Below are 22,883 nucleotides of genomic sequence, written 5' to 3'. Positions count from 1 at the left end.
GTATGCAGTTGGGGCAGCTGTAATGGACAATTAGCTTACTCTAATTCCAATGGCTCTGCTATTCTCCAAACATCTTTCAATCCTACCCTCACTCCAAAGATGCAGATGAACAATAATGACAGTACGTCAAACACATCACATATAAAATCATGTGGCTATCCTTTCAAAAACGATGCACTGGCAGTACAGGGAAAGGAACTGGATTTAAAGATTGTTTTTGGCACATTCGTCACAGAGTATCCCATCTGCAAAACATGAAGTCAGGCACTTGGTCCACGCCGATCATCCTTTCACCCATCTACCATACACCCACCCAGACATCCTTTCACCCATATACCCTTTCATCCATCCTTTCAGCCACCCATGCATCATATCACACACCTATGTATCCTTTCTCCCACACACATCCTTTCACTCATATACCATTTCACCCATCCTTTCTTTTAACCTTCCATCCATCTTTCCCTTTTCCATCAACCCATCATTTTTAGTGTTCATTATGAGCTTTTGTCTGCTGAGTTGCAGATAAAAGTGGCCATTAAGAACTCAACCCCCGCTGTAGCTGCTAAAGCGGGGGGTTCATGATGCAGTGAGTATACTAGTAATAATCAATAAGCAAGCAATGTAACTTACCACCACCCGTACCTGCTGTCGCTGGTTTTCTCTCTCCAACCACCACCGCGTATGGCACCAGCACTAGTGGGCTGTGCACCTAGAAAAAACATTACACATTTTAGGTGCCAGATACGCCTCCCCTTATTATTTTTTTCTTAACAAAATACAACCACAATACACTACACTACACTTCTATCTTCATCTATCAAAAATATCACTTTGGGCATTGTGTTGGCTGACAATGTTAAAAAAGCCAGGTAGTCAAGCCAACCAAATCTTTTTATAACGGAGGGGCAGAGCTATGATGACTCTGAGTTATTGTAGTGTAATAAAGGGGTGGAATAGTTGGTCAATGAAGGACATATGGTCTTGGTTGGCAAATGCAATGGGACCGTCCTGATACAACTTTCCAGCCATGCTTCACTATCATCGAAGCTGCTGGTATGGTATACTACTGCATAAATGAATGATAACACATACAACACAACATTTGGGGGGGATCCACAATAACCATGGCCACCCTCATTTTACTGTTTCAACATGAGCAAGAAAAAGGAAGCCTTCTCAACAAACAAGTGTAGAATAGCTTACATGAGCATGCAATCTTCACTGTAGAGAATCTGTCCTAAAATCTGTTCTCTCAGTCTTACAATACCAGTCGACCAGATGTATAAGTGAAAGTTTACTAACAAAGAGAAGAAAGCTATAGACTAGTACAGAGAGGAGGAAGTCAGCTGCAGAAGCATGAAATACAAAAAAGAAAACTAGGATAATGTAGGATAATGCAAGGATAACAAGAATTTAACAAACCTTAGATAGAACGAAGATGATTAGGATAAAATAGGAGACTATCACGAAAAATTATTCTAAATGGGGAGAGGTAAAAGTTAGAGAAATAATAATAATATTAACAGGAGGACTTATTGGGGCCAGCAGATCCTTAATCCCCAGCTTTGGTAGTGATAGCCCCGGGTCTCTGACCCGCCTCGGAAGCCCTCTTCTTGCTTTTGGGTGCTGAGGTAAGAAATAAAGAAGACAGAAAAATAGACCAGTGGTACAGTTAATATATTTTGACAGGCAAAAGCAAACGCAGTAGCATTGTACTTTTCTAAATAAAATCACCTACAGTACTAGTATTGAGCTGACCTATTCTTAATTTCCTAAACCTAAACCCTATTCCAAATTTCCTTAACCTAAACTACATTTGAAAGTCCTAATGCATGCCAACGAATGATCTTTGCTTCTAATCTCATTTTCATTCTGACCCCCCTTTGATGGGCCAACTCAGTCTCTATTTTTTTAATGCATAGATGCACACTACATATCACTGCAAGACTGTTTGGGACTGTACAGGCTACATAAAGAAAGGCAAAGAGAATGCTAACTCACTATCTTAGTGACAGGACAGAAGAGTCTGCATGGCTTCTTAAATAATCAGCCCAAGCAAGCACAGGAAAGTACGTTTAGGCAGCGCTGAGCATCTGGCTAGCTCAAACTGGATCACATAATATTCATAATGTAAACTTAACTTACCTCTGAGTGTGAGCAGCATGCTAGTTGAAAAAAAATATTAGCATTGTAGAACACAACAAATAAATAATTACTCACCAAGCCCGAAAACATAGATTCCCAACAAGTCGAGCAGGTCCTGCTCCCGATCCAGTATATCTGCCCAGTGGTGCGTCAACTGCTGCTCGGTAACTTGGACCCCAGTGAGCCACCGCACACACTGGCACACCCTCCCCCACAGCAGCCAACACTCCTGCTTGGCATACCCTCTCCCAGGCCTGCTGCCAGCATGGAGAGGAGGTGGCGCTGTACGTATAAAACAAGTGTGTCCCCCTTCGCCTCTGAAAAAATGGCATGGGCTGTACCCTTTGTTGGCGCCTGCGACCGCAAGGTGTGCGGCTGGCAGCCACACTGGCACCACCGCTCCTGTCTCGCCCTGCTCTGCCATGGCGCTGCGTGGAAAAAAAAGAAATAGGAAAAGGAAGGAATTACTAGAAGAAGAAAGGAAGAACTAAGAAAGTAAAGGGAAAACAACAAAAAAATCTGAGAAAAAGAAAAGCCCGTAAAATACACAAACAGAAAGACACACTAATAAAATAAAGGTAAATGAGGGATAGATGAGTGGGATATAGGGAGGATTGCAAAGATTTAAGTAGGATAGAAAAATCAGTCCCAGCACATGCACAGAACAGGAAAGCAGGTAAAACAAAATGGCAGCGCCCATGCAGACCGCCTGGTGCCGTCAGGGCGGACTGGCTGTAGCAGGCACCGGGCATTTCCCCAGTGGGCCGCCAGGTGGGGGCCGGTTTTGGGCCCCTGGGTGGCCATTTTTGTTACAGGGACGTTTTTACAAAATGGTAACAAAATGGTCCGACACCGGCCCAGACAAACAGATTGGCCAATCACCCAGGGGGGGCGGCCGAGTACTTTGCCAGGGCTTGTTTTGGTTCCAAATCCGGCCCTGGGTGCCGTTTGTGCTGCTTTTGCAACACGGAAGCTCACATCACACTACTGGCATGTAAAAAAGCAGCACAAATGGGCCGACGGATGAGCACTTCCGCCCACTCATGGCGCAGAGTTGTGCAGAATCTCACAGAGGTTTTTTTGCACTCTTCGGAATTCAACAGACCATAACTCCACGAGTTCCACCCAGACTCAGTTAGTACTCTGAAATAATTAACACATGTTCCTCTAGTAAAGCCTGACTGCTCTTTGACACTCTACCAGGACTGAGCAAATAATTTATTAGTGTGAATCTAAGGACCATCTTTGGGGTATTGTGATAAAATCATATGGTAAGGTCTCCCAGCCATACCACATAATATTCCACTATCCTACATTGGTGTCACAATGGTGGGAATCCTGAACCTGTTTTTGCAGTATTATGTGGTCATAAGTGATTTTGCACGAGAAATACACTTAATTGACTTTAGCATCAAAAAGATGTTTGGCAATTATTATTCCTTTTTTTCTAGTTGGATTGTTAGAGCCCTGTGTAGACCCCCAGTCCATTTAGTACATCTTAAAAGACTTAAAAAGTTAGGAAACGGTTTTTAATTTTTTTCTACATTTTTAATACGGTCTGGTCTGTAGTAGTAGTTTCTATTTTATTGCACAGTTACTTAAAACCATTTGCAATATAACAGGATAGTTACAAATCAGAGCATTAAAATTAATTCATTTACAGTTATAACCAATTTCATTCCATGCAAAAGACGATTAAAATGTAAACGCTAAAAAGGTGAATAATTGTGCAAGAAGCATTACGACGGAAGTGTGCCTTAGTCTGTCCATGGCGAGACTGTTTACTCGCGGTTGGCAAGAACTTATTCTTTAACAAGTCTGTAACGCACTTCCTCCATTTATCTCCCGATTCTAGCCAAGTCGGTTGGTAGAATGCAAGAAAAATGAACCACAACTGCTTCTTTTACTGTCGGAACACCTTTGCGTAGCCATATTGGCTTTAATATCTTTAGACGAGATTGTAGCAGGCCAGGACAGCAGCATATCAGATGTAGTAATGATTCTGTTTTAAAATTGCAGATTCTGCAGCTAATTTTGTGTTCAAGGGATTTCCACCCCGGATTTAGTTCTTTTATTGGGAGGGGTACTAGTCTGGCCCACTGAAGGTTTTTTTGGGCCTTTCTCCCCAATGCTAGGTGAAGGTAAGGCTGGGATTTATGCTCTATGTATGTAGCGATCAGCCCAGATTGACCACTTCCACTTTCAAATTGTGCTAAATCAATTTTTCTTGACAATTGATAGCAATGTTTATTGATTGCAGTATTGATGCCCGGGTAGTTTATGTCCTTTTGTCCCCAATTCTGGAGTGCCAGATCTAAAATTTCTACTGCTTTCTGCATGTAAACTTGCCATGAGAAGAGAAGAGAGGTGAGAGAGAAGCAAGCGTCAGGCGTCCGTGGCAGCCCACAATCAGTCCAACCAAGCCGTGGGGACGTGGAGCCGTAAACCGCTCATTCAGCAGTTCAATTCAGCCGCGTGCCCATCCTGCAATGCAGCAGTAGTAGTGGCAGTAGCGGCGATAACGGCGGTGGCGGCAGCAAAACAGACCGCAGAAGGGCGGTGGGTGGTGGCGGTGGTTGTAGCTGCAGACCGCAGTAACTCCTCCTCTTCCAGGGAAAATACAGTTTAATACGGTCCCAACTACTATGTAAAAGTTAGCCACAATGGAGTCTGCTTAGAATCTCGACATGCCAATCATCCCAACCCTGAAGATCATGGATCTAAGGCTGTTGTGCAAAGCAAGTTGCATTAGCTAACAAGAGACATCTAAAAATGAGGACCTGGTGAGACTCCTCAGCTCCTATGAGAAAGAGAGAATAGAGACGGAGCGCCATGTCTCAGATGATCCTGAAGAGGATGATGAAGAAGCCCTAGCCCAAATGAAAAATATTGGACTAGAAGGTACAGACCTCAACTCTCCACCCTTCCCTACACTCTCACCAGTGGGAAGTGACAGAAGTCACTCTAGCGGACCCCCATGGGGAGGGTGGTAGGACTCCTTGAGGGTGAGCTTGACTACATCTCTCTGGAGGAGGGAAAGCTTGAAGTTGAGGAAAGGAGACTAGCCTTTGACGAGCGACGGGTTAAGTTGATCTTAGACCCAAAGATGGTGACAGCAATAATAATCCCAGGGACAAGGAGGAATCCTTTGACCCCAAGATCCCCAAAGGGATTGTCCCCAAGTTAATGTGATGGTGATGATATTGCCAAATGGTTTGCAGCCTTTGAGAGGGCCTATGAATGAGGAGGATAGCACACCAGCATTGGGCTCTCTACTTTGGTAATTATTCTCAGTGAAGGGCTGAAATAGACTCCTGACCCTTAATAAGGAGGTAGCCAAGTCCTATTAGCATATGAAGGAGACTTTGATGGAAGGATTTGGACTCCCTACAGAAGATTACAGGGTATAGTTCAGAGACACGCATAAAGGTCAAACCCAGACATACGTGGACTTTGCAGACTCTTCAGTCAAAGCACTAGATGGCTGGATCAAGGGCAATGATGTGGACTGTATAGTTTGATTATGAAGGACCACATTTTAACTAATTACACCACAGACAGATTGCATCAGTATTTTCGTGGATTCTAAGTTTTCTTCTGTCAGAGAGCTGGGTAAGACAGCTAACAAATGAGTTGGAACCAGGGTGTGCAGAAAGACTCATGAGGGGAGTGACCAGAAAAAGGTTCACAGACCTCCCAGCACAGGAAGAAGGTGAACAACAGACAAGAAAAAAAGAAGGAGTTCTCTAAAGGCCCCCAAAATACTTCTCAGGATGTTGGCCCGAGACGTCTCCCAGTCCAAAAGCAAAAGGTACCAGGGTTAGGACTGGGATCCAGCAAAGGCTTCTGTGTTATGTCATGACTGTCATCATGCAGGTCATAAGAAAGGACATGCAGTATGCTCCAAAAAGTCCCCTGATGGTGGACAGTCTAAAGGATTGGCTAACATAGGAGTGGGGGTAAAGGTGTACTTGGTAGAGGACAGAGGTTACACAGAGTCTCCTTTAGTTTCTCTGGGTGGGGTGGACATTGAAGACCTGGCTGTCTTGCCTCCAAGCTGGGAGAAGCATAGACAAAGGCCAAATTTCAATTTGACTGAGGTAGAGGCTCTTTTTTTCTTTTTAAATAATTTTTTATTTTCATCATCAAGAATGGCACATTTATACAATAAAACAAAAACTGGGGTTTTAAAATGTATACATCAGGCATAAAACATAGAAATTGCAATAGAGAGAAAAGCAAAAATCAAAAATCATAGGGGACACAGATTATTTCATATAATACTAACAAATACTACATTATTCCATCAAAAGCCATCGGTCTCCATAGCGCTTCTAATTTAACTAAGGAGCGAATTCCCCTTGCCTTTGCCAGAGCAGCCTCTAGACCATAAGTTTCTCTAATAATAGCCCAGCATTCCGCAACCGAGGGAGGTGTGGGAGAGACCCATACCCTGGCAATAGCCAGTCTGGCAGAAGCCATCAAGATTGAAAAGATGCGTGCGATAGCGGGGTTATCCTCCATATACCCCAACATAATCTCAAGATCAGTAAGTGGATGATCCAGCCCAAGTTTAGACTGGAGTAGCTGTTCCATTTTCTGCCAATAACCCGCCAGTACTGGGCATGCAATAAACATATGTAATAGATTAGCAGCATAGAGTCCGCATTTGGGGCAGTTGTTTTTGGCCCCCGTCGTATTACCTTGAGCCCATTTGGCTATTTTAGCCGGGGTATAGTACAACATGCAGGTAGTACGTAATTGCTGAAGTTGCAAGCTAGCAGAGTGGACCGAATCCTTAACGTTACCTAAAGCTTGTTTAATCATTCTAGATGAGACCGCTATACCCAGGGTTTGGCTCCAGCGTTCAGCTAATTTCTCGCTACCGTCTGATCTAAAACTATGTAGATGTACGTACATCAGCCCTATCAAGGATTTGGTCTTCCCTCCATATATACAATCCCAAATATTTGACTGCATAATCTCAGTTACCGCTAGATTAGGAGCCAAATAATCTCTAACCTGTAGATATTTGAAGAAAAAATGAGCCGGGAGTTTATAAGCTAGGCGCAAATTTTCAAATGATTTGATTCCTCTCTCATTGTACATTTCGCCCAGACATGTAACTCTATACTTCACCCAAGATTTGCCTGCTTGGTCCTGAAACACCTCAGGGAGCAGAGGATTCCCCCAAAGTGGAAATTTTCTATGAAATATTGGTAATTTACACCTGGCAGACATATCTCTCCAAATATATACAGTATCCCTCACAGTCTTAAACTTCACTCGCTTGAAGTAGTTTGGTTCATTTATTCCATATAAGAACATGTCCCTCTGGTTTCCTAAAATAAACTCAAACACTGAGTCTGTCTGATCCAGACCCAACAGACAGCGAAAGCGACCTGTAAATGAGGCCCAGAAAGAATTTTGAAATCCGGAAAGCCAAGTCCGCCTTGTTCAAATGAAGATTTAAGTAGCTCAATTGTTCTCCTAGATTTTTTATAACCCCAGATGAAGCTGCCACATATCCCCTCAAGTTTTTTAAAGAATGTGTTAGGAACTTTTAAGCGAATCGAATGAAACAAGTATAAAAATCTAGGGAGTATTTTCATTTTGATTAGATTGCATCTACCTAGCAGTCCTAGAGGAAGCCTATGCCAGATTTTGAACAGCTTGGAAGTTGCATGTAGGAGTGGTACGTAATTTAAGTCAATGATCTGATTAACTTTGGCTATTATCTTTACCCCCAAGTAAGTCACAATTGTACATGCCCCAGAGATAGATTTTTGGATCCCGGCCGTAGTAAGCACTTGAGTTTTATTAGCATTCAGTTTATAACCTGAGACATTGCCATATTTCTCAGCTTCTTCCTTAATCCTTGTCACGGCCTCGCTTGGTTTAGTTGCATAGACCGCTATGTCATCAGCGTATGCCGTGAGCTTGAGTTTAAAAGTCCCAGATTCCAATGGCTTAATATGCATGCAAGATTGTAAAGTATGTAGAAATGGCTCTATATATAGGGCGAAAAGTAGCGGAGACAGGGGGCATCCCTGCCTAGTCCTGCACAAGATCCGAAATGGTATTGATCGGGACCCCATATAAGACAGCTTGGCCTGAGGATTGCAGTATAAAGCCTGTACACAAGACTGGAACTGCACGTCTAAACCGATCTTAGCCAATACAGCCCATAGCAATTCCCACCTAACGCGGTCAAACGCTTTTTCGGCGTCTAGAAGAATCATTCCAAAATCAATCTTCTTTTTCTCTGCAAAGTCAAATGCTCCAATATCCATATTGACGTGGGCAGTAGTGTCCCTCCCCAGTATGAACCCATGTTGTCTTTCAGAGACTAATCCCGGCATAAGCGGAGCTAGACGAGTCACCAAGATCTTTGAGAATATCTTGGCGTCCGTATTGATAAGAGAGATATGATCCACATTCTGTTGGTGGTTTGCCCTTTTTTAAGAAGAACACAATCTGTGTCGTATTCCACGATTCCGGTACCTCCCCGCTAGCGGCCATGAATTGTATTACCCTGGTAAGAGGCAAAAGCAAAGTCTTTTTAAAGGATTTATAAAATTCTAATGGCAGTGAGTCGTCTCCAGCCGCTTTCCCCATAGGCAATGTTGATATTGCCAGCTCCACTTCTTCTATCGAGACCATCTCATTCAGAGTAACAGTTCTCTCAACATCTGCTGCTGGGAGACCGCTGTTATCAATATAACATAGTATCTCATCTCGATTTGGGGCCCACGTAAGAGAATAAAGCTGTTGCTAGAACAACAAAAATTGTTCTAAAATGTCTGAAGATTCGGTATACATGAGCCCATCTGCTCCCTTAATAGAATTTATCCTGATTTTCGCCTTTGTCTCTGCAGTCTGATAAGCCAATATGTGTCCTATGTGCTCCCCATACTCATATTTTTCTAAACGATGTTTACTATAGCTGGCTGCCATTTTATCCCTTTAGAACTTTTTCACTAGGGTTCTTGCGTCGATTAATGAAAGAAACATAGTATCTTGAGCCATTGAGTCTTTATTTACTAACTCCGCATGTTGTTTCTCAATGTTACGTAAGGCATGCACCTGTATCTCCATTTCATATTTACACTTTTTATTCTGTACAACAAAATATATTTTTGTGTGATACCACGGACATACGCTTTCATTGTGTCCCATACAATTAATGGAGATGCTGACCCTGTATTTGCACTGAAGAACTCCTCCAGATGTTGAGCAATGTTCACCAAATATTCACTATCCATTAACAGATATCTAGGGAAGGAAAATGGCCTAAGTTCCTTTTCCTCAGCTTCAGCCCGAAAAGAAAAAATAATGGGATTGTGGTCAGAGGTCACCCGGAGGTATATTTCCATCCTTGATGTTGTAATTAAGCCGTCAGACACCAGGGCCATATCTATCCTAGAATACGATTTATGAGGGGCCGAATAAAATGTATAGCCCGGTATTGTTGGATAAATATGTCTCCAAGCATCCTTAATAGACTGGAGCCTTATCATTTGTAATATTGCAGCACGGGTCTTACGCATTCTAGAATTAAGGCTTTTTCCAGTAGAGTCTATACCATAATCTATGACACAATTAAAATCCCCCATAACCAATTTTTCACCCTCCCAATTTAACAATTCTAGATTAAGATATTCAAAAATAGCGGGATCGTCCACGTTAGAACCATATATTGCGCAGACCACATATTTTTACCCCACAACTCAAGCTGAGCCAATGCCCAGCGTCCCCATTGATCGGACTGACTTTTAATCACTCTGCAGTTAAACCTCTTGCCTTTTAAAATAGCCACTCCTTTTATAGATACTGATTGAGTAGTACAGATAATAGTATCGTACCCTAAGTGCGTCAGCATATTTCGATCTTTGTAAGCAAGATGTGTTTCCGTTAGAACAACCTATTGAGGTTGATACATTCGCAGCTCTTCACGGACTAACTGTCGCTTAGTTGCGCTATTGAGACCAGCCACGTTACAGGCCATACAATTAATCCAATTCATGAATAGTTTCTGACCTTTGAGTAGACCCCCTTCTGCTGCCTCCTATGTCCCCTAAAGAATAATGTTTGCTATTATGTTGCCTGCTAATCCAGCAAAAAAAAACTAAAAACCTTCCCCTTACCCTAAACCCAAAGTGCCCTAGTGAGGATGAATTTTTTTGCTCCGTTTTCCCACCCTTGCCCTTTCCACCCCCCATCAAACTCTGATGGCCACCCACCACCCTGTCCCTTAGAAGAACACTCCCCCCTATTGAAAGCTGCCGCTGGAAAGGCAGCCCTGCAGAGCCACAGCCCAGATGGCCATCCCCACACCCTTTTGTTCTATATCAATAAATTCCCTTTTTTATTTTATATAATATTATTTAAAAAAAATATATATATATATTTTTTTATAGATAGCACTTAATTCAAATTTTTGCTAAAGAAAATTCGTAGGAAAAACCAGAGCTTGAAATCGACAACAAGAGAGGAAAAAAGACAGTGGCAAATTAATTCAAGGAAAAAAAACACAAAGATCCCCACGGGCCAATTAGGCTCTTAATTCATATCTATAGATACCCAGGACCCTGACCTAGCTCTTCTCCGCAGCTTCTGCTTGCCACTTGGCCACTGCCTGGCTTGTTTCCTTTTCTTCCAGAAAGAAATAAGTGTGGCTATCTTTAAGAACTTTTAGACGTGCAGGTTCTTGTAGAAAGCCTGAGCTCCAAGGGCTTTTATGGGATTTATAAATTGACGTAGTCTCCAGCGTCTGTCCGTTGTAGCCTTACTTAGGTCTGATCTTACAAAAAAAGTAACTAATTCAGCTGAGACTGGAGAATTAGGTCGAGCTTTCATTGCCACTGCCTGTCTCAGTAGAAAATTTCCTAAATAAATCAAAAATGGACGAGGGTATTGGCCCCCCCTTATTCCTCTGGACTGGTGGTAGTCTATGAACCCTTTGCAGTTGAGAGTCCCATTCCCAGTCAGAGAGTTCAGGAAAGGCCCTTTGGAGTAGTTGAACCATATAACCCCTCGGGTCCACCCCCTCCGCCCCTTCTGGGATACCAAAAAGCTTAAGATTTTGTCGGCGCTGGCGATTTTCCATGTCCTCCAGCTTAATCAGTATATGCCTGAAATCTGGTCCTCATGTTTCTTTGCAAGAACATCTGTAAGTGCTGACAGTTCTTCAGTGACCATAACTCTCTGCTGCAGCTCTGAGATATCTTGGGTTAGCCCTCCAAATTTATCCGCCATTTCCTGCGGAGACTGTCGCATTCTACTATTATCTTCTCGGACCTGCATATAATGTTGTTGCGCCTCCTGCCTTTGCTAATTTAAGGACTGTAATATCAGGCAGAGTGATGGTGTCAGCACTTCTTGGCTACCTGTTGCTCCTTCCCCCAGTTGAGCCTTCCCCTGGGTGGCATGAGTTCCTTCTGTAGCATGTACATTTCCATGGGCTGGGAGTGTAGATTGTAGCCCATCCGGGACCCCCAGCTTGGAGCTAGCCTCCACTACTATGGGTGAAGGGTGGGCCTTCGTTACGTTGCCCTCAATTGGGCTAGTACCCGAGAGTCGTAATGCCAAGGTCTTTACGCCTCCCTTCGCTTGCACCCATTTCCGAAGAGGGCAATTATCAGAAATGACTTTCCCTCATGGGGGTACCACGTTCTGCACGGCAGATGCTTCTTTTGTCCTATTTTTAACTTTCCCTTTCCCTTTCTTACTCATAGGTAATTTGCCCACAGCCTGTGCGGAAAGTTCCGTTAGCTCTTCAACATCGTCAAATGAGCTCGACTCGTTGCCTTCACCTTCCTCTGAGATGCCATCTATAGCAACGCAAACCTTCGCCCCTAATTCCGCCACCGCATTAACCAATATATCAGAACGATACTCTCCTTGAGTTGGCGGGCTTAAATTGCTGGATGTATCAAGCGAGATGATAAAGTTAGTTGCATTGGATGGGCTCTTGTCGAACCTCTCAGGCGTACACATAGACTGAGTTAGCATTGAAGACTCTGTTATACAGCCTCCAGACCCATCTCCGCCACCCATATTGGACATATTACCACTGCTTTTGGCTCTAAACGCCGCTGAGACTGTATAATTAGAAATAATGTCAGCAGTGTCGGTAGTGGCATTGTTGCAGTCAGGGATTGCCGCCAACAGAGCCTCTGCAACTTTGCTGCCAGAGAAATGCTTTCCTGAGCTACCCGCAAGAAGCTCTGGTATTTTCCCCGTTTGCAACAGACGTGAGAGCGGCTTACCAATTGCAATGCCTGGCTTCTCCATCATGCTCGCACCATCAGATATGCTTGCCTCCCCTCCAGCGGCGTTCCTACCAGTACGGGTGCTCCTCGGAGCTGTTTTAGGTGGCGCCATCCTTCTCCTGACCTCTGGCACTGAAGCTGTTGGCGAAGCTGCTGCAGAGGGCAGACCTGACCAGTCGAGCACAGCCCGGCCAGCCGATCTCCAAAAGAGCAGCCGAGACGCCCACGGCAGCTGCCCGATCCTCGCCGTAGAGAGCTGCCACATTCGTTTGGGTTCCCGGTAAGGAGCACCAGGGCTGTTAATTCCGCGGTAAATACAAAAGCTGCTCTGGATATTTTTGTTTTTCTTCAGATGCTAAGGTGTTTAGACACTTAAGCGCTTATCTACGTCTCCGCGTCTCTCCGGTTGCGATCATGGGTGCGGGGAGACCCACATTCGGCTGCTCTCCGTGGCGGCTTCTTGGTTCTCCGCTGCCTACTGAGGTAGAGGCTCTAAGGGATACAGGTGCAAATGTCACAATGGTGACAGCTAGACTGGTTTCCCCCGACCAAATGTTGTCTGGTGTCAGTCACCAGGTTACCAGTGCTGACAATGAAACTAAGCTCCGTTCAATGGCTTTGGTAAGCTTAGAATAGGGAGAGGTTACTGGCCCAAAGAAGGTGGTTGTGTCCCCTGCCATCCCAGTGGAGTTTCTGTTGAGAAATGATCTTGAGAATTCTACATGGGTAGAGGTGGAGAGGAAGGCTCATGCAGAAATGCTGGGTCTCCCTGAGTGGGCATGTGTTACTACCAGAGTACAGGCAGCACATCAAGGACGTCATGGGGCCTTGGATCCTGAAACAGCAGACCAATTGACCCCAACCAAGAGAAAGGTCAAGAAGTATGTTAAGGCAGCTTCTTAGAAGTCACAGGCCATGGGGGACAGTTCTCCTGAGGGTGATACCCTGGTGCTCAAGGAGGGAACTGCAGCTGATAGGTCCAGAGAGGAGCTATGCCAAGGGATAAAGCAGTGCCATACTCATGAAGGCCTTAGGCAGCAAGCTGCAAGACAAGATTAGGGTGATGACAGTGGAACCCACAGGTTCGACTGGGAGAATGGACCTATGTACACTGAGGCCAGAAACCCCAAAGCAAGGGCAGCCAGGAGAGTTCAGAGACTTCATCCTTACGTTGGCCCATGACATACCCCTAGCTGTACATCTGGGACAAACCAAAACATTGGGCACTTTTGTTGCCCATTTCTATTAGCCCCAGATGTCTAAAAACGTTAATGAGTTTTGTCGCTTCTGTGTGATCTGCCAAACCAGTGGCAAAACAGACTCACAACTAAAGGTTCCCTCCCTTAATTCCACTTCCAGTGGTTGGGACTCCCTTTGAGAGGGTGGGAGTTGACATTGGTGGTCCCCTTGTTCCTCAAACTGCATATGGGAATAGATGAATCCAGGTGGTGGTGGACCATGCCACTAGATACCCACAGGCAATTCTCTTCAGGACTGCAACTGCTCCTGCAGGAAGGAAGGCCCTCCTTGAAATCTTCACCAGGGTTGGATTTCCGAGAGAGGTGATCTCTGATAGGGGGACTAACTTCATGTCTGCATACCTAAAAGCTGTGTGGGATGAATGTGATGTAAGCTATACGTTCACTACACCGTATCGCCCTCAGACAAATGGTTAAGTTGAAACGTTCAACAAAACCATGAAAGGCATGATAATGGACCTCCTTTACAAACTCAGAAGGTGGTGAGATGTATTGTTACCTTGCCTACTGTTTGGATCCAGAGAGGTACCACAAAAGGGAATTGGATTCAGTCTATTTGGACTTTTGTTTGGCCATCCCGTCAGGGGTCCATTGAATCTTGTAAGGGAAGGATGGGCGAGACCACTCAAAGAGCTCAAACAGGGCATAGTGGACTGTGTGCTAGGCATACTTTCACATATGGCAGGGTACATGCAGAGGGCAAACAAGAACCTAGAGGTCAGCCAGTAGATTATCAAGCACTGGTATGACCAGAATCAGCACTGATAGATTACCAACCAGGTCAGCTGGTGTGGGCGTTAGTGCCTGTGACTCCTACAGCCCTCCAGAACAAGTGGACTGGGCCCTATCCAATCTTGAAGAAGAAGGGGGATGTCACCTACTTGGTTGACATGGGAACCCCAAAGAATCCTCACCGAGTTCTCCATATAAATCGCCTAGAACCCCACCAGGAAAGAGCAGACATGACTATGCTGTTGGTCACTGATGGAGGCCAGGAGGAGGAAAGTGAACCACTCCTTGGCCTGCTATCAAACAATCCTCAGGATGGGTCAGTTGAAGGTGTTGTCTTGTCTGACACCATCACTGCAAAACAACAATCTGACTGCAAGCAAGTCCTAGGCCAGTTTGCTGAGCTCTTTCCTTAACCCCTGGACAGACACCATTGTGTACCCATTAACTGGACATTGGTGACAGCCTCCCTGTCAAAAATAAGATTTACAGGTTATCAGACCAAGTTAAGGCTTGTATTAGGATTGAGGTCAGCAAGATGTTAGAGCTTGGGGTTATTGAACCTTCAAGCAGTCCCTGGGCCAGCCCAGTGTTACTGGTCCCCAAACCTCATTCCAAAGATGGGACACCTAAGATGAGGTTCAGTGTGGATTACAGGGGTCTCAATGCAGTTACCAAAACTGATACTCACCCCATACCAAGAGCAGATGAATTGATTGACAAGCTGGGTGCAACCAAATTCTCGAGTACCTTCGATTTAACATCAGGGTATTAGCAGATTGGACTCACTCGGGCAGCAAAAGAGAGGTCAGCATTTTCAACTCCAGAAGGCCACTACCAGTTCAAAGGGATGCCTTTTGGATTGCAAAATGCACCTACCACCCTCCAGAGGTAGGTGAATAGAGTTCTTTCAAGATTGGAATACTTGAGTGCAGCATATCTAGATAATATAGCTGTCTTTAGCTCTACTTAGGAGGATCACCTGGTCTACCCCAAGGAAGTGTTACAGGCCCTGCATCAGGCAGGCCTATCTATCAAGGACAGCAAGTGCCAGATAGGGCAGAGTTCTGTGAAGGACCATTGTGGCCCCACTCACTGAACTTACCTCCAAAAAGCAGCCTAAGAGGGTGCTATGGACCACAGTATGCCAAAAGGCATTTGACACCCTGAAAGAGGCTCTATGCTTTGCACCAGTAGTAAAAGCACCTGGCTATGGAAAGGGTCTTTATTGTCCAGATGCTTCTGAACATGGGATTGGGGCAGTGTTATCACAAACCAATGATGAGGGCTAGGAATAATTAGTTGCCTATATCAGCAGGCGACTCCTCCCTAGTGGGCAGAGTTAGAGTGTCATTGAGAGGGAAGCCTTTGTTGTGGTTTGGTCATGAAGAAGCTGAGAACCTACTTGTTTGGGACTCACTTCCAGGTTCAATCCGACCACAGGCCTTTTAGATGGATGATGCAGATGAGAGGGGAAAACCCCAAACTGCTGAGGTGGTCTATTTCCCTACAGGGTATGGAGTTTACAGTGGAACACAGACCAGGGACTGACCATGCCAATGCAGTTGTCCTTTCCATGTTTTTCTGCTCAGACAATGAGAACTACTAGGGGATAGATTAGTTGCTCATCATCTTGGGGGGGTCATGTAGAAAAGTGCCCCTTTCTGTATGGTCACCCCCACCTTTTGACCAAATGCTGATGAATATGAGTATGACTCTGATAGTGCACTGGAGTCTGCTGCCCAGATTGGCAAATGCTTTACGGTGCGCTTCACAGGCTACACCGCCTCTGATATGCATCTTGTCTATCCCCCTGAGGAGGATATAGCCCTCCCCTCTCCCCAGGCATGCTTGAACCCAGATAAATTAGCTATACAGGAGATGTACATACCCAGGTAGGCTGACCACACCTCTGGGATGGGCAGCCTGGTCTGTAAACCAAAAATGTAATTCTGTCATCTTTAAGAGGGTAGTAAAAGTGGGTTGTAGAAAATGTGACCTACACCACCTGATGTGGTAACCTAAGGGACTAATTAGCTGCAGGAATTAGCTTCCCATTGGCTACTAGCTTCCACTCTCCCAACTCCCCTAAATCTAGGATTTAAGGGACCCCCGACACCAGATCCTCTGATCTGAGCAACTTACTTCAAGTAAGAACCAAGAGGAGACCTGTGTCTCGGACAACAGGGCTTTGCCCACCAGTACAAAGCAAAAGCTGGATACTCTGCCCCTGGGGCAGCAGACTTGGAATTGTGTGAAAGACCCTAGTTTTTGGCCAAACCTCAACACTCCTGAAGAGAAGGAACCTTGTGAAAGCCAGAAGCACCCTCAGTCTCCCCTGGACTAGTGACACCAGTCCTCTGCAAACGCTCACCAGATCTAAAGAATCACTTACCATCATGCTCTCCGAGGGATCCCCCAAATCCAGGGGTCCAGTGCATTGTGGGCATTGTAGTTTCACCTGCTCAAAGTCTCAGTCCTCTACATTGCTGCCGCAGACTCAGTGAAGTTCCCATAGGTTTTTGTTGTGTTTATCGATGCCAAACGTGTTGGTCACTGGTCCGCTAGCTGCCCCCACATGCGACACTGCATCTACAGAGAACATCACATTACTGTCATCCGATATCAGCAGCTGTGTACCTGTTGTGTTTTTGCATTTTGATTTTTGAAGCACTGTGTAAGTGGTAAAAACGGCACCATCCGCGGCTTCCGTTCAGCGTCAAGAACAGTCAGAACAACTCTGCACCAGGACTCCAAGAACTAAGTAACATTGAACTGACTGTTGTGGGCTGCTCCTGGGGCCCACGTGACCTTACCCTATAAGAGCTTCAAGTAATTCGACCTACAAGTTACCAATTGTCACTAGTGGATTTTGCCATTGACTGCAATGTCATTTTGCCTATGTATTTTACTGCACTGATTTAATATAGATTAAAAAATCTATACCTCTGGTTATATGTAAGATTTTCCATTCATTTTGTTGTCTAAATTAAGATAAAAATACACTCTGGTTTTATAAATTGTTGTTGGATTTCGGTTGAGTCATGTCAATTACTTGTTGTCCATGTGGTACTCTGAAATGCTTAACACCTGTTCCTCTAGTAAAGCCTAACTGCCTTTTGCCAGCCTACCGGGACTGAGTTAAGGATTTATTCAGGTGATTCTAAGGACCATCCGATTTTGATAGTATTACATGGTAAGGCCTCCCAGTCATTCCACATAATATTCCACTTTCCTACAATTGCCAACAAAGTGTCAACTTTCAAAATGTTGCTGTTCCTTAAAAGTGACATTAAATTCAACTTGGGCATCAAGTCGGGTTTAATGCCCTAATTAATTTGATACCTCGAAGTACTAATTTTAGTTGTCGCACTCAGAAGTTAGCTGGGCTGAGAGGTCAGCCGTTAACTCTGTGTTAGGCATGGAGCTACTAACTTTTTCATTGCAAAAATAACATACTGAAAGTTTTGTTGTTAGAACATATTAAAAGTATATGTCCTACTCAATAATATACTGCTCCCTGCCTCACGGTTCCATACACCTTCCTTAGGGGAGACTTGCATACAATGCTAAGGGAAGTAGGAGCTTTTGCTGTTTATTTAAAGGCAAAGTCAAACTAGCACTTAAAAACTACTCTTTCAGGCTGTAATGGCAGGCTAGGAGCCATTTTGTACTTTGTCACACACAGGGTGGCAAAACCAGTGCTGCAGCCCTGGCAACACTGTGTTTTACATGCCCTGGGGACCCTTGGTACCATATACTAGGGACTTATAAGTAAGTCGGTGTATGCCAATATGGGGTAGCCATTCAACATATTTTTTGTAAGGGGTTAAAACACTGGCACCAAGGTCTGATTAGCAGGCTTCAGTTCAATCCGAGTCGAAAACCCAGCAGCATCAGTCCAAAACTTAGGGGGTGGTCATGCAAAAAGAGGCATTTCCTTACAAGAAACAATTGTTTTTTTGCACTGAAAGCTCTTCTCTTTGGACGTTCTATGCTTGCATCTGTTAGCTTGTGGAATTCTGACCTCTATATATGTTCATTATATGCCAGCTATCCAGATGCCTTCTGCCCTTGCTAGGGGCTTTCACTGAAACTCACGCAAAATTCTGCACTTTGGAGAAATACACTCAAGAGGAATAGTAGCCCTTGGGACATGCCAGTTGACATTCCAAGTAGTACTCCTCAAGACCTGCACCTTGTACAGCTACTTGAAAGGCTGGGGGAAAGCAAAAAGTTGTAAAATCTGAATACATACAGGACAGGGCTAAGACAGTTTATACCGTAGACTGAGCTTGGGAAACCATAAGACCTCCCATGTCTCTTAAAGGTCAATAGAGCTTGGACAAAGTCTGCTATGTGCCATGCTCACCTGACATGTAGCTGGCTCTGACCAACGCCCAAACTCCTTTTTTGAGACATGGGTGCTCATTATGGGTGGCCTGGTGGGGTAAGAAATAATTATCGCATCTGTTAAAATCCGATACACAAGAGAATTATTGCATAATACAAGTCGAGCCCTTTAAAGTAGTTTGCACACCAAAATCCACATGTGCCATAATTTACTGTGCCGTTTTTGTCGGTTTACCTGAGGAAATTGTAGGAATGTGGCATTTACCACAAAACTTGTAATTCTGAGTCCTGTTCAAATAAGACAGGAAAATAACAGGCCCCTCAAATTAAATGCTTTGGATGGCCAAAGTTTGCTACCAGACAGTTCTGTTGTGAGTGGATAGCAGGCAAGAACAGCTCATGAATATATGACAATACTTAGCATTGCATTACTACGTATGCTTTTAGTGGGATGGTTTTACATCGCAAATGCCATTACTACGCATTTTTTTACTGTACATACCAGTACATCGCAAATGCATTAATAAGATAAGAATTATCTTTAACAGCACAGATCATTATTTCATATACCACTACTTGGCGTACATGGACAATTTTTAAATAAAGTAACCTAACCCTAAACCCTAAAACACTACCCCCAGCACGACCCACAACACTACACAAACACCACTACACTACCCTAAACCCTAAAACACTACCCCCAGCATGATCCCCCCGACCCCAATTTTGTCCCTACACTCAAACACTACCCAGCACGACCCCCCTACACTTCCCTGAACCGTAATTCACCACCCTACACTACACATGGACTACAACACTACCCTAAACCCTAAAACACGACCCCCAGCATGACCCCCTACACTACACATACACCACACTACCCTGAACCCTAAAACACTACCCCCAGCACGACCCCCTACACTACACATACACCAAACACTACCATAAACCCTAAAACACTACCCCCAGCACGACCCCCTACACTACACATACACCACAACACTACCCTACACCCTAATACACGACCCCCTACACTACACAAACACCACAACACTAGCCTGAACCCTAAAACACTCCCCCCAGCACCACCCCCTACACTACACATACACCACAACACTACCCTAAACCCTAATACACTACCCCAGCACGATCCCCCGACCCCCACTCCTGTCCCTACACTCAAACACTACCCAGCACGACCCCCCTACACTACCCTAAACCCTAAAACACTACCCTACACTACACATACACCACAACACTACCCTAAACCCTTAAACACTACCCCCAGCATGACCCCTACACTACACATTCACCACAACACTACCCTAAACCCTTAAACACTACCCCCAGCACCACCCCCTACACTACACATACACCACAACACTACCCTAAACCCTAATACACTACCCCAGCACGATCCCCCCACTCCTGTCCCTATACTCAAACACTACCCAGCACGACCCCCCTACACTACCCTAAACCCTAAAACACTACCCTACACTACACATACACCACAACACTACCCTAAACCCTTAAACACTATCCCCAGCATGACCCCCTACACTACCAATGCACTACAACACTACCCTAAACCCTAAAACACTACCCCCAGCACGACCCCCTACACTACACATACACCAAAACACTACCCTAAACCCTAAAACACTACCCCCAGCACGACCCCCTACACTACACATACACCACAACACTACACTAAACCCTAATACACTACCCCCAGCATGACCCTCTACACTACACAAACACCACAACACTAGCCTGAACCCTAAAACACTACCCCAGCACCACCCCCTACACTACACATACACCACAACGCTACCCTAAACCCTAATACACTACCCCAGCACGACCCTCTACACTACACAAACACCACAACACTAGCCTGAACCCTAAAACACTACCCCCAACACCACCCTCTACACTACACATACACCACAACGCCACCCTAAACCCTAATACACTACCCAGCACGACCCCCCTACACTACCCTAAACCCTAAAACACTACCCTACACTACACATACACCACAACACTACCCTAAACCCTTAAACACTACCCCTAGCATGACCCCCTACACTACACAAACACACCACATCCCCCTTACCTCACTCTCCTCGTGGTTCCTCTCTCCTCCTGGGACCTTCTTCACGTCGTCTCCGAGGGGCGGTGCACGTCGGTGTGAGGAAACAGCCTCAGTTTCCTCACAACTACATCGATTTTTGTTTTAAGTTCGCATTTGAATTCGCTGTAAAAGCATACCATACATGCCTTTACAATGAATTTCGCATACCATTACAAAGCATGAGTTGTAACAACGCTTGCAATGTAACAACTTGCGTACTAATGGTACGCGTTGTAACAGCGCAAGCGTAGTAACGCTTGCGAAGTAATGGTATGCGCACTAGCAGCCGCGCACTAAAGGCTGTTTACCACAGCTCATTGCTCACAGGTTGACCAGATTTTTAAATTCAAATTCTGTGACAGGTCACAAACATAAAACAAGGACTCTAGTTTGTCTGAATACATTCTGAAAGCATATGAGATAGAGGAGGACATACAATATCTTTACTTGTACAGAACGACTAAAACTATTCATCACCTTAGAAAATGTACTGGAATCTGTAATTGTCCAGTTCAGGTATGTTTAGAAGCCCATTTACCGAGCATGCATGGGCCTATACCCCCTTCGTTAGGGGGACCACCTCACTCCCTGACCTTATCAAATTTTGTTTTCAGACCTAGGCTTTCATGTGACACCTAATGCACTACGGGCATTGCAATCCTAGTGTGCTTCCATTGTTGGACCTCATCAGTGCGGTGCACCTCCAGTTATTTATTACAGAGAACTATGTGACCCACATGTTGGGATTAACGTCCCACTTGGTTTATGTCTCTGAATTGAGACCCACTACATCTTTGGTCATACATTAGTGCCACTACATTGTGGGACATTATATCATCTCGGGAAGGAACACACCAAAACCTTTGCACATTTTTAAATTCGGGAAGAATGGCCATTAACATATTTTATCCTCACTCTTAATTTATGTCAGATGTAGTGTCCAACTATGTAGTGGATCCAATGTTTGGAAACAAGATGTAGTTAATCCAATGTATTGGGGTGCACCATACCACTTAGGGCCTTATTATCAATTTGACAGTGTGGGAGTGGGACAGCCATGCGCCTGCACCCCCAAACCCATAGTTGAACCGCCCGCCAGATTAGGAGTTTTCTCCTGTCTAGCGGGCGGTTCTTTGGCGTTCCCACCGTGGTGCCTATGAAATAGACACCGCAATGGGAACATCTAAATCAGTGTCTGCACGGAATGGACTGCTGCAGTCCATGAAGTGCAGGTACTGGGATGCATGCACACAGGGGGGCACACCATGTGCCCCGCTCCATGCACCCCATGGTCGTGAGGGTCAACGCCATGAAAACCGTGGCAGAGAGGAAACTTGAAATATGCAAGGCGGGACAGCGACGGTCCCGCCAAGCATATTGCGGCCTCAAGACCTCCGCGCCACTGCCAGGGATCTGCTCCATGGCGGTTGCAGCAGTCATAATAGGGCGGTCGGAAGACCACCTTTGCCGCGCCCCGACCGCCAGACCTGTAATGAGGCCCTAAATGTTACTGATGGAACAAAACTGCTTTTGGAATTCACCCCTTAAGTATCTTCCTGCAGCAACCAGTCCATGTGTCTAACTTTGATCCTGCAAAGGGACCGTACATATCTTTATCCCTACTTATGTCCTATGGAGCAAGAAGAGGTCACTCATGCTAATTTCCTATTTTGCTGCACAAAGATGCAAGCAGTGACCCTTTACAGAAGCACACGGAAACACATGCTACTTCTCTTTTCTTCTATGAAAGAACACAAGGTCATCTTCTTTTCAGCCGCAGTTAGAACACATGCACCAGAAAAGTAGAATGTTTTCCTTCTCCGTCCTGTTCATCTAAATGTTGTCAAAAATATGGAGTTCTTATTTAGTAGATTAGTCTGCATATATATACCCTATGCCTTTTACATGCACTCTTTAGTATAAGATGTAGTCATGTTTACATGCAATTAGGCCTGTATTGCATGCACTGTTATCCTACAA

Source organism: Triturus cristatus, chromosome 4_1 (genome assembly GCF_964204655.1).
Source record: "Triturus cristatus chromosome 4_1, aTriCri1.1, whole genome shotgun sequence".
NCBI classification, from domain to species: domain Eukaryota; kingdom Metazoa; phylum Chordata; class Amphibia; order Caudata; family Salamandridae; genus Triturus; species Triturus cristatus.
The sequence above is the reverse complement of the archived record's forward strand: the minus strand, read 5'-3'. Positions refer to the sequence as shown.